The sequence below is a fragment of the Lissotriton vulgaris genome, chromosome 2_1 (assembly GCF_964263255.1).
Source record: "Lissotriton vulgaris chromosome 2_1, aLisVul1.2, whole genome shotgun sequence".
NCBI lineage: Eukaryota > Metazoa > Chordata > Amphibia > Caudata > Salamandridae > Lissotriton > Lissotriton vulgaris.
Window position 1 is genome coordinate 1,426,274,582 of NC_141687.1, and position 12,373 is coordinate 1,426,286,954.

At 40.7% G+C, this 12,373-nt stretch overlaps 1 pseudogene; it reads right to left on the minus strand.

Annotated features, from left to right (window-relative positions):
- The window catches only part of LOC147732702 (G2/M phase-specific E3 ubiquitin-protein ligase-like), a 105,208-nt pseudogene that overhangs the window by 4,380 nt on the left and 88,455 nt on the right, over positions 1-12,373 (minus strand).

Genomic DNA, 12,373 nt, shown 5'->3' on the forward strand with positions numbered 1-12,373 from the left:
AAAGTGATACTTGGATATACCAGGTTTTGCTTTGTTGGGACTATGCTGTAACTTGTTAAAATATCAAACAATTGCTGAACAATTGAATATGCGGAATAGTTTGGGGTCAGTTAAAACAAGGCGGCGGATCGGAATGAAGTTGACCCTCCACCCGTGTTAATGTGATATCTCAGACTATTCGGACAACTGTGAGACTGTTCAATGTCCTGGTGGATACATTTAGAAACGTTGAGGAAATGTGTGGCCTGCTAATCAAGTTTTTATTCACGGGGCTGCCATTACTTTTCTATCCCATACACATGCAAGCCCTTAATCGGTTACATTTTTAGAACTCTTTTTGGGATGCCAAGACTTGAATATGAGAAGTCCAATACCTCTGATGCTCTGCCTTGTATGCTGTTGCCCATTGTGACTATGAAAATAAGGTAGTTGTTGCATAATTTCTTTTGCAATTTCTATTTGGGGAGTTGGGGAGGTGGGAAGGCCTTTCTTTTTTTAATTTCTTACTGTTTGTTTTCTTTATTTTGATTTGTGCTGCGTGGGCTGAACATATGGGATTGTTGGGATTCCTGTAATTTTGGTTAGCCTTCTATTTGTGCTCTCTGGAGGAAGGACTGCACAAGTTGTATTGTAAAATGCCAATAAAAAACTGAAACAAAGTAAATGTAAAATATATTTGAAACCCATGATGTGCTTGATTTCACAATCTGTGTTTGGGACATTTCTGACAGTGTGAATATGTATGATGCCATTAGGATGGACAGTGATTTATAATAATTACTTTTTAAAAATGGACATGCATGTATTGCAAAGTCAAAATGATATTGTTTTATAATGCATATGCATATAAATATCACTGTACCTAACTAGAGAAGGAACAGTCCTCCCCACAATGTACTAATTGATGATATCTTCCAATAGTTCTTTTTTGTCATTCAGAGATTTTAATGGACGGAAGCAACCTGCCACACTTAGAATTGTGCTGTGTTTTTGAATCAATCCTTGAAGAGTTTCAAGAGATGAAGCATCCTCAATCTATGGAAAAATTAAGATTGTTATATTTTGATTAAATAGTAACAAAAAATATGGCCATCTGCTAAATAAACATATTTGTTCAGTAAGTTGAATGTTTACAAAAGTTTAACAGTCAATGGACTAAAATAGTATCAACTGCTACTGTAGTTAATGCTACTGTAGTTTTACACTAGCTACACTCTCTCGCTGAATGGAACACCAACTGGGAAAGAGTGCAAGAGAATTAGACAAAGATGACTAGCACAATGGCCTAATGTACCTGAATATGTTTGGCAGTAGGTTTTTTTTTAGTTCAATTGCAAAATTGCACACTGAGTGTATTAATTCAGAATACAGATATATAGGTACTCTCCTATATCACATTGTTTGCAGAAACATGGTCAGGATGGCCCCTTCTATTATGTTATTAGTCAGTGTTGAAAACTGTAGCAATTCCAGGGAAGTCTCATGCAAGTGGTAGATGGTATGACTCTAGTTATGTGCCTGAAACCTTGTCTTCTTGTAATGTGAAGACTCTGACATATCAAGAACATATCACATACTTTTGATTTGGTAGTATCACCAAGAAATATAGATCGGGTTAACAGTAGGATGTTCTTGATTGATCACTGATGCAAGAATGTGGATTTGTGTATGGCAGTTGAGAGAGTAGCAAATACGTAGAGGTTGCTCTGGAAACTTTAAAAAAGTGTGGAGGACCGGGAATAGGCATTCAGGATTGACCCAACTCCAAATAGATGAGTGGCATTGCTTTTCATATTCGTTTATAGTACATATGGCAATTATACATAAATCTAAGGTACATGAATAACTATTAACCACAAAATTAAACGCAAATGATTTGCATGTTTTTGACTAGTAGACCCACAACTATGTGAAAACAAAATAATAAATATTGATAAACATTCATCAGCACAAATGTTTACTATATATTGCTTACCTCTTGCAACATGTCTCGTGTATCCGGATCTACCACATCTACCAAACTGCAATTCACATTTTTTGCATCAGAAACTAAACATTGATACAAAACAGGCGACATAAAATTTGGAGCAGTCCCCCCGTGAACTAGGGAAACGGCCAGGGCTTGCCCAGCAAGGTAATAGTCATCATTTCGCATACCTTAAACAAGAAAAAATGAATTAAATGTATTGCGTTCTGCTTATCTATAAAACATTTATTATATATCTCTGAAACTAAATGTATTGCATAAAATCTAGAAAACATTATCCAAGAATCCACAGCCTGATTCACGAAGGTACACGTGCAGTAAAGTCAAGCATGCAGAGTTTCGGCATTTGTGGCGGAGCCTTTACACACGAGGCGCTTAATCATTGTACTTGGGACATAGTCTCTGTACTCAGTGCAGAATCTCCACACTGAGGTTCAAGACACCCAACTCACAACAGTAACTTTATAAATCAGGACCCCAATATATTTTTGAGAGAACAAGAGTTTTAGACGGATGGCCTGATTACAAGTTTACCTGTTACTTTAGGCACCTGATAAATAATTTTACCATAGCGTACATTAAATATTGGTTGTGATAAATAACACTTATTACTAGTTTGAGGAGAATAGCATGCAGATCTTGGTGTTTAAAACACCAAAATCTGCATGATATAGTAAATACCCTTTCGACAGGTTTTGCATGATAAAATTTAACAACAGTTGAGGTTATTTTTTATATCCAGTAATGATCAAATGCAAGATCCTGAAGAAAGACCTCTCCACTTGCCAGCATCCACAAAAGCTCCCTCTGCATGACAACCACTGACTCGGACGACGCCTCGCCCACATAGAACACATCCACTTCCAGACCAACCCCAAAACGAACCTCAGCGGAACCGTCGCCTACAGACTGCCTGGCCCCATGTTCCATTCACCAATGTCATTGCTGACCCCATCACATCCCACGCACTCGCCTCCACAGACTACATTCTACTTGGAGAACTAAACTTCTAACTGAATAACCACCACAACCCCAACACCACCGTGCTCCTAGAGAACCTCAGCAACATAGGAGTGCAGCAACTTATCTCTGCCCCCACTCACACAACAGGACACACACTTGACCCTGTCTTCGCAGGAGGAAATAGCATCTTCCTCTGTAACATCATGGAACTGCTCTGGGCTGACCACCATTGCATCCACTTCTCCTTTAGAAAACGCACCATACACAAGCACACGCGTCGCCTCCCATGCACAATCTGCAACCTCCACCAATTGATCGTCAACTGAACCTACACACTCGCCCCCCTCCAGAAGACTACAAGACGACACAACAAGAAAGCAAACTGGTTCACCACAGCACTCCAAGAATCCAAGCATGCCTGCTGTCGACTGGAAAAGACATGGAGAAACAGCAAAACTCCGGAAACACGCATCCCCTACAAAACAGCCACCACGGCATACCACAAACTCATCAAATCCACAAAGAAGAATTTTCTCAAAGACAGAATACTCTCCAACACCCACAACTCCAAGGACCTCTTCTCCATCATACAGTAATTTGACAAACCCAACAGCGAAACAGACGCCCCTCACTCCCAAGACCTCTGCAATAGACTCAGCTCCTTCTTTCATCTCAAGATCAAGACGCTCTATTACAACTTGGACGACCAAGACCTCTGCACTGCCTCAACCCCCACCCCCAGCAATGTCACCCAACAGACCCCTGCCCGCCACACATCTTACTCAGGGCTGCCACAGCCATCGCATCCGAGCTACATTGAACCATCAACTGCTCCATTGTGACCGTCACATTCCCCGACAACTGGAAGCGCACCTAAGTCAACCCCCTCCAAATTAAATCCTCGCAGACCCGGCGGACCGCAAGAACTTCATGCCCATCTTGCTGCTTCCTTTCGCAGCCAAGGTCATCGGAAAGGCCACCAGCACCCAGCTAACATACTTCATTGAAGCCAATAACATCTTAGACATCTCCCATTCCGGATTCTGCAGCAACCACAGCACCAAGACCACCCTCCTCGCCGCCACAGATGACATCCGCGCACTCCTTGACCAGGACCAAACGGAAGCCCTCATCCTCCTGGACCTATCAGCAGCCTTCGACTCTGTCTCCCACCGCACACTAACCACCAGACTCCACGACGCCAGCATCCAAGGAAAAGCCTTAGACTGGATCCGCTCATTCCTCATGGACAGAACACAGAGAATAAGACTTCTTTATTTCCTATCACAACCAACAGAGACCAGATGCGGAGTACCCCAAGGATCCGGCCTCAGCCCCACCATCTTCAAAGTCTACATGGCGCCCCTTGCAGGCATCATCAGAAACCATGGGTTCAACATCGTCCCTCTACGCATTCGACACCCAACCCATTCTCTCCCTCACCAAGGAACCCGACATCACCAGGCACAACTTCCAATAAGGGATGAAAGCTGGCAAAGTTAAATTCCTTGGAGGATGATTGTTGGGGACATGAATTAATAACCCAGATTAAATGTCTCTACCTCATGCTTATATATGTAGTACCTGATTAAAAGCTACAACTCATTCCTGCCCAAAGAGATTCACAACATGGTGTTTAACCCCTTTGATGCTCATGACGAGCTCAGCTCGTCATGAGGCACGGTTGAGCTGTGCTTATGACGAGCTGAGCTCGTCATGAACAATGAGGATTCATAAAATGTCAGCACAGGAGGGGAAAAGTCACAGCAGCCAAGGTGTTAACCAGGATTAGAATATTACATACAATTTTGGGACCTTCCAGATGTTTCTTTCTTTTAGCTGCAACATATTCCAAACTTTACCAAAAGTTCTGCTTTCTCAAACCTCCTAGAAGATGTCTTGATGGGCTCCAGTGGAGGAAAGAGTCTATCCTGAGAACTTGTTTTTTAAGATCTGCATCTACAATGGACTGGAATTTCTATGCACAACAAAAACTCCTACCTTTATGACCCGGCCAGTGTCTCAAGTCTCATGTATCAAACGAATTCACGCAGTGGGTTATTGCCTTTGATATATGGGCCTATGTTTCCAAATATGCAGGATGCATCTGTACTGTTTGGGTGTTTAATTCATACACACTGCTGCCCCTGAGCATCAACTAAGATTACCTAATGCAGAATCTCTAAAGTTAGCCATTATTTGAAGTACTTGTCAGAGAACTTTTCTCTCAATTGATAACAGTAACTACTGCAGGAAAACCTTAGCCCCTCACTTAATACAAAGCAAACATAAAATATATAATGGAGTACATGCTAGCAAGTTTGTTTTACAGGTTGCAAGGGATATATTCAGTGGGTGGAATTTAAATCAGTCTGCTCTTGCTGCATAAATGAATAGTATAGTTCAGTATTCCTTTCGCTATTCCCCTTTTAGTAAAAATTCTTTGAGAATGCCTGATCAGTGGAATCAAACAAACTTTGAAGAAGTCAGTAAGTAATATATTATAAACATTATTTACACTTTTAATAATTATTCTTTTGCTCCTCTAAAATTTGAGCAGTTTAGAAAGGTTGGAATATAATAAATGTAAGGTACCTTGGGCATCACAACTGAGTGTCTTCCTGTTTTCGGGCCCCTCAAAGAGTTTGCTGTGCTGTAAATGATGCATTAACAATCGCAAAAATTCCCGTGTTGGGCCGCCAAAATCAACAGCTCCTTCAGAGTTACAAGAGGAATCAGTAAACATAACAGATATACGGTTGGTTGCTTTATAGGTTTTGCGAAGGAACGCACGACGTGCTCCATCCCAAATGTTTCGCCGATTTATGTTGAACTTGCATGTCTTTTCAGAGTCAATTTGTAAAGCAAGGTTTGATAGTAGATCCTTCAACGTTATATCATCGCTCTCACTGAAATACAGGAAATAAATAAAGCTAAGCTATCAAATGTATTAGTTAAAAATTAAACGTATAAATCAGAATTAAAACTTATAAAATTACCTTTCGTGCGCCTCATTTTGTTCAGCAATATTGATATTTGAGGTATCAAACTCTTCATCAGGAATGTGCACATTATCAACCAACAGTTCAGTGTAACATCTAAAACAGTAAGAATATTGTCAACTATTACTATGTTAAAAAAACAATCAAAGTATCATCCTATGCCTTCCTGTTACAAGTCACCATTATACATGACTTATAGGGCAACATGTATGAAAGTTAGAAATAGCCATTTGTCAATTGCGATTCCCTGTGAATCACAATTTGGAAATCGCTATTCCTAATGTATGGACGTCTGCTGAGTTTAATTACTGATTTGAGTGGGTTGAGGTAGGTCACAATTTGCAACCCATTAGGAATCGTAGTCATCACAGGGATGGTGGCCTGTTGGGGTCAGCAGACAACCATGTCTGTGATTGCATTTAAATAAAGAAACTATTGTTTTTTTCTAAATGCAGCCCATTTTCCTTAAAGGAAACCATGACGAGTTTAAAAAAGAAATAAATGAAACTTGGAAGTTTCAGTTTTTAAGAGCAGGCCAGTGGCCCCTTGAATATTTTTCGACCATTCTCAGAGGGGAAGTGGTATCTTGGGGAACTCTTCACATTTGTGAATGGGTTACCAATTGGTGGTAAATTGATAATGTTTTTGCCACCGTGTCGCAAAACATTTGTACATACCATTCCAATTTTGTGGTAAGAAGGGATGCCCTCCTCATGCCCCTTCCTAATACAGAATCACAGAACCCAAATTGAGATTCCATAAAAGCGTTTTTGCTGACGCAAATTGCCTGATGCTGTGAATAGGGACATTTGTGACTACATGTACATGTTCCTAGGTTTGGATTACTAACGTTTTACCAAATTAAGCAATAATCATCACTAGAGAACTCATTTAATTTGTGCACACAAGGTATGATCATGTAACCAACCTGAGTATGTTTAATGATTAATTATGCTTAATTGTGTAAGCCAATTACTTTAGACTTGTAGAAATCGCCAGTCTTGTTTTTGCCCTACACATTTATTTAGCATAGTAGTGCAGGTTACAATTTCACCATCAATGCATTTTAATAGACAGAAGATGGGTTAGTGGTAGCATATAGTTAAGATCCATACAAAATGTAAAACAAGAACAAACTACTAGCGCCATGCCATGTTATAGTTCGGAAGTACATACCTGTGGTACTCCATATTGACTACTAGGCACCTAGACATTTGGTTTTACATCTTTTAAATTAGGAATGTTGTCATTCTGTCTGCATGCTAAGATGCCATGGCCACCATACTACATTATGCCACACAACTACTGCTTGGAATTGTACATTTTACATTGTTGTATTCCTGCATCATTTAAGTGACTGCTGACATACCAATTACCTGCCTTGATATACTATTTTTTCTTTAAAAGTATTTGACCACTTCAGATGTATTGTACATTAACTGCATGATCCAATAGCCTTACATCACGGGAAAGAGCTGGGAAAACAGTTCTTCATGGTCCTGCATTACTGGGCTGCTCCTGACAAAACTTTCAAGAGAATTGCTTTTTTTATGAAAGCCAAATACTTTCGAACTGATATAACAATATTGAAAAAACAAGCAAATCTCAAATTGAGTATCTGGGTTGAGAAAAGCAGTACCGATAATGGTCATCAAATCCTTCTCTAATGAGAGTGGGAGAGGGCGATATCTGAAATGTATGTTCTTCTGTTGTGTTAGCAGAAATTGGATTTGCTGTAATGTTGCAGACTTTCAATGGATTTGAACTACTCAGGTATTCTGTTTCAGCAGAATTATTGCTGAAAGGTTCTTCGCTTTCCAGCCACATCACCATGTCCGTTTTTTCATCTATGCCTTTATCCTATAAAAACATCAATGGCACATCACATGAATCTTGAAGATATACAAGAAATGTTAGTAATCAAACAATTTACAAATAGCCAGTGTGTAGTAGCCAGGCAAAAACTACTCCTTCAGGACAGCATCACACAAGCATTTCCACTGGCAGCTGACCATACACAAGTCCTACTCCTATAAGGTGGTTTAAACTGCCTACCAGATCATCCATAGCACAACTCCATATTTTTCAAATGTAAATTCCGACATTACATATGTAATAGAACTCTCAGCTCAAGGCACTTACCATTTACTGACTATCTTGTACTTACTGGAGACTTGAAAACATGGGACCACTTCTTTTCTTCACACTTAATATATGAAACATAGTCAAATGTATTTGAGGAAGGCAAAAATAACCAGACTATTCTGAAACAGATCCCATCCTTTCATTTAAAGTAAAGCCAGCACACCTGCATTCCAAGTAGAATCTGACCCACTCACAAGACATTAGGCATGAACACAGGCAAATGTATTTCTCATTATTCTTTTCTGATCTCCCTGAAGGAGCAAGTTAAGAATCAGCACAAGATGGTAAGAATACTTCTCTGGTCATCACCCACTATTCCAAAGCTCTTGTCATACAGGCTACCAACTTTTGTAGATTTCTGTATTTTACTAAATAACCATACTTGTGTCGATGCGCATTTGTTTTTCATTCAACCCTAACTCCATGACTTTGGTCAAATTCCCCTCTGCATCTTATACACACACAGAAATTAACTCAATCACACACTCTGTATAAGCAATCAATTGTTCACATTTGTTGGCAGTCTCTCCATCTATACTACTATAATAAAGGAAGAACTTTTAGGCTTTGAGGCGGGTAAACTCGGGAACCACAGCGCCAATCCACACACCCGATACACCGTTGTAATCGTCAGGGTGTGCAGATGGTTATAGGCTATATAAATGTTTTTAAAAAACGTTATTTAAAAAATGTACATTAAAAAAAAGGAGCATCCAGGAGTGTGACAAAAAGCGGCGGACATGGCGGGGGGGAGGAGCGGTGACGTGAGGAGCAGCGGACAGGCCGGAGGAGCGGTGACTAGCGGCGGTGAGGTGACGAGCAGCGGACATGCAGGAGGAGCGGTGACCAGCGGCGGTGAGGTGACGAGCAGCGGACAGGCGGGATGAGCGGTGACCAGCAGCGGTGAGGAGCGAGGAGCCGCGGGGCGGTAATCTGAGGAGCGCGGGGAGGAGCATCGGCTGAGGTAAGGGGACCCACGGACAATGTCGGGGCAGGCGGGGGTCGGGGCAGGCAGGGGACGGGCCGGGCGGTGGCCCGGGCTTCTGGACAATGTCGGTGCGGGCGGAGGTCGGGGAAGCCTGATTGCTCCCGGACAAGGTCGGGACGGGCTGCTAGTATAGAGTAAGAGAGAACCGCATAGGATGTTGATACATAGCTATATGAATATAGTTAAATATTGCACTGTGCTGTTTAACGCCCAAATTAAAACAAAGTGGATCCAATTGAATTATAATATAAAGTATAGTTGTATACTCTGATCTAAATAAGTAATGTTCCTCCTTTTTATTTTCGGTAACATAGTACAGTGTTTTACTTCCTGCTTTAGATAGATATTGCTACACTATAAAACATAATTTTATATCAAACTACACTAGAAAGAACATGCAAAATGTTATGGGAATATGGAAATGCATGCATATTTATTAATAGATGTTCGTTCCCAATTCCATTCAAAAGAAACCACAGTAATTTATGCAAGTATTACTTACAGGCACCTGTGAATCAGGAAGTTGAAGAATGTGCCTTGATGGCTGTAAATAGACTGATTTCCGTTTGAAGAGTTTTGAGATTATAAGACCTGACAGACTCTGTTTGTCCATTAGCAATGGCTGCACTAATTTGTTATGGCATGGCATCAGAAGTTTTATGCTATAAAAACAAAAAGTAGAGTGTTAGTTTAACTACACATGAACATTTAAAATTATACATTTAAACATATCTCAAAATATCAGAAATGCTAAATCTGTATCACTCAGAATATCATCCAAGAAGGGAGAAGTAAGCCTGTTTGTCAACAAGCTGACCAGCTTTTAGCAATGCTGACACTCTGTTATACTTGTCAGCCTTTGAGTGGTCTTTCCCCATACTTTTTGCTTCTTTACATCCACTTTTTAATGATTGTTTGTGTAGGACTTAGGACTCTGACCACTGCTTACCAGTGCTAAAGTGTGCCTGTGCTTCTGCCATAAACCTGGTTTATCCACAATTGGTATATTTAATTGACTTGTAGGTGCATTAAAATGGTATTCTATATGCCCAAGGCCTGTAAATTTAATGCTACTAGAGGGCCTATAGCACTGATTGTACAACTCACTCAAGTAGCCTATCAGACCTGTCTTAGGCTGACACTGCAGGGCTTGCGTGTGCAGTTTACTGCCACTCCAACTTGGCATTTAAAATTCAAGCCTCAAATATCCTTTTTACTACAAATATGTCACCCCTACGATAGACCCTAGGTAGCCCATAGACCTGTAACAAAACTCTGTCAGAAGGACTGCCGTGAGGCTTCAAGGACTGTCACTGTTCTGGAGCGCTGATCCGGAAAACCTGCTTTTCTGCTGTGCTGCCCTTCTGCCTGTTGCTCACTGGCCCTGCTGAGTGACAGCTGGACTCTGCCTTGCGACCAAAGTGTTCTCCAAGGGCTTATTTGATTTCCTCCTGTTGCTTGCGACTCAGCGATATCAAAGTATATAAACTTGTACCTCTGCCTGGTCCATTGGAAGTGGACCCAGATACTTGCTCCAGAGAAATGAACCATCCTTAGCTTGTATGAAGCAGAACCCAATGCATCGTACTTGTGACAGGAGTAGAATCGGCAGATTACATCAGAACCAATGCAACGCCTGTGCACACTGATGTTCGGAACATCGCACTAAAAAACAAAGCATCTCGTTCTCGGCACTTCGTCTTCGTAACCGACGCATCGCCACTAAAGGGGGATCGACATGGTGCTCCCCTGCGCTCCGCATCTTGCTGTTGCGCCTAGGATCAATGTACTATGTTCACTGGACCTGCATGACTCTTGTCCCTGGTCTCTGATCGGTGCATATTGCTCGTAAAGGCAAGTCCTCTTTTTATTCTTTATAAATTCATAACTCCACTTCTACTCTTTCAATTTATGTTGGTTTGTTCTAGATTCATTTATAATATTATTGCCTGTTTTTCGAAACCTGCGTGTGGTATTTTTGTTGTGTTTTCATAGTGTTATTGTGTGTTGTGTAGCACAAATACTGTACACATTGACTATTTTGATTTGCCTGACTGTTCTGTGCCAACCTACAAGAGGTTGAGCACAGGTAATCTTTTAGTGTGTATCTGAGATACCCTTAATAGGATTGAGGGTTCCTGTTTAGACATGGTGCATGCCTTTGCCAACCAGAAACCCAGGGTCTTATTTACAAGTCCCTTGTGGCACAACTGCGCTGCCGAAGCATCACTTTTGTGACCTTCCAGAGGCGCCATGTGCAGATGTAAATCTACGAGGCCATTAGAAGCCACTTTACATGGCTTTTCATGGCTTTGTAGATATGGAGTAAAGCAAAGAAGTGCAAGTTCTGGCCTTGCCTTATTCTGTGTCAAAGAGGCAGTCTATTCTCTAGAGCATGCGTAATGAGGAGAAATGTTAACATTTCTCATGCTTTGCACTTTGCATCTGTGCTGCATTCTGCAGCAAACATAGAACAAGAAAAATGCCTCTAATGATCGTTTTTATCCAGGAAAGTGCCCCTTTTAGCACAAAACCAATCACGCCAACAACGCAGACACCCTTGCAACATGATGTGAGGGTGCCTGCGTTGGTTTATGGGTGGATATTGTGTGCCGGCGTGGTCTGAAAGGACAGTAAATGTACTGCTTCTTGTATATACAGGGCATTTCCTGCCCTTTCGAATTAGCGTAGGGCAGTGCAGAAAAATGACTTGCGGCACTGCCCAACTCCAAATCTTTACAAATATGCCCCACAGTTTCCAACACCATCTATATAGTGGATGGGAGGTAGCGCTGTGGATAAGAATTGAACAGATGGAACTTCTTATCTTACAGCATTATAATTGTCACTATATTGATTGTACAATGTGCTATGCTTTTCCTTCACGTCAGTGGTCCTGATTCTTCCGGAACTGAATGTAGTGAATATACGCATCTATATGTTAGACTACTAGCACAATTATTGAATTATTTGTACTCCTCCTTTTAAGAATATCACTCCATTAACTATTGTGATATGTGTAAAAAAAAGGTTTTTTATTGACACCTGCAGTTAGTTTCCTTGCCCTGTCTATCTGACCATTGACACTCATTATTTCTTACATTTTTCTGTATTCATTTTCCATATACATAACCAAAAAGTATCTTAATACATAGAAAGTATATGGTTTTAATTTACAAAATAGATTTAATGCAAGACTGTTACCTAATTAAGTGGAAATAGATGACAATTCCATATACAACTTGCTGATATTTTTAAAATAGTATTGCATAAAAATATACGAAATGA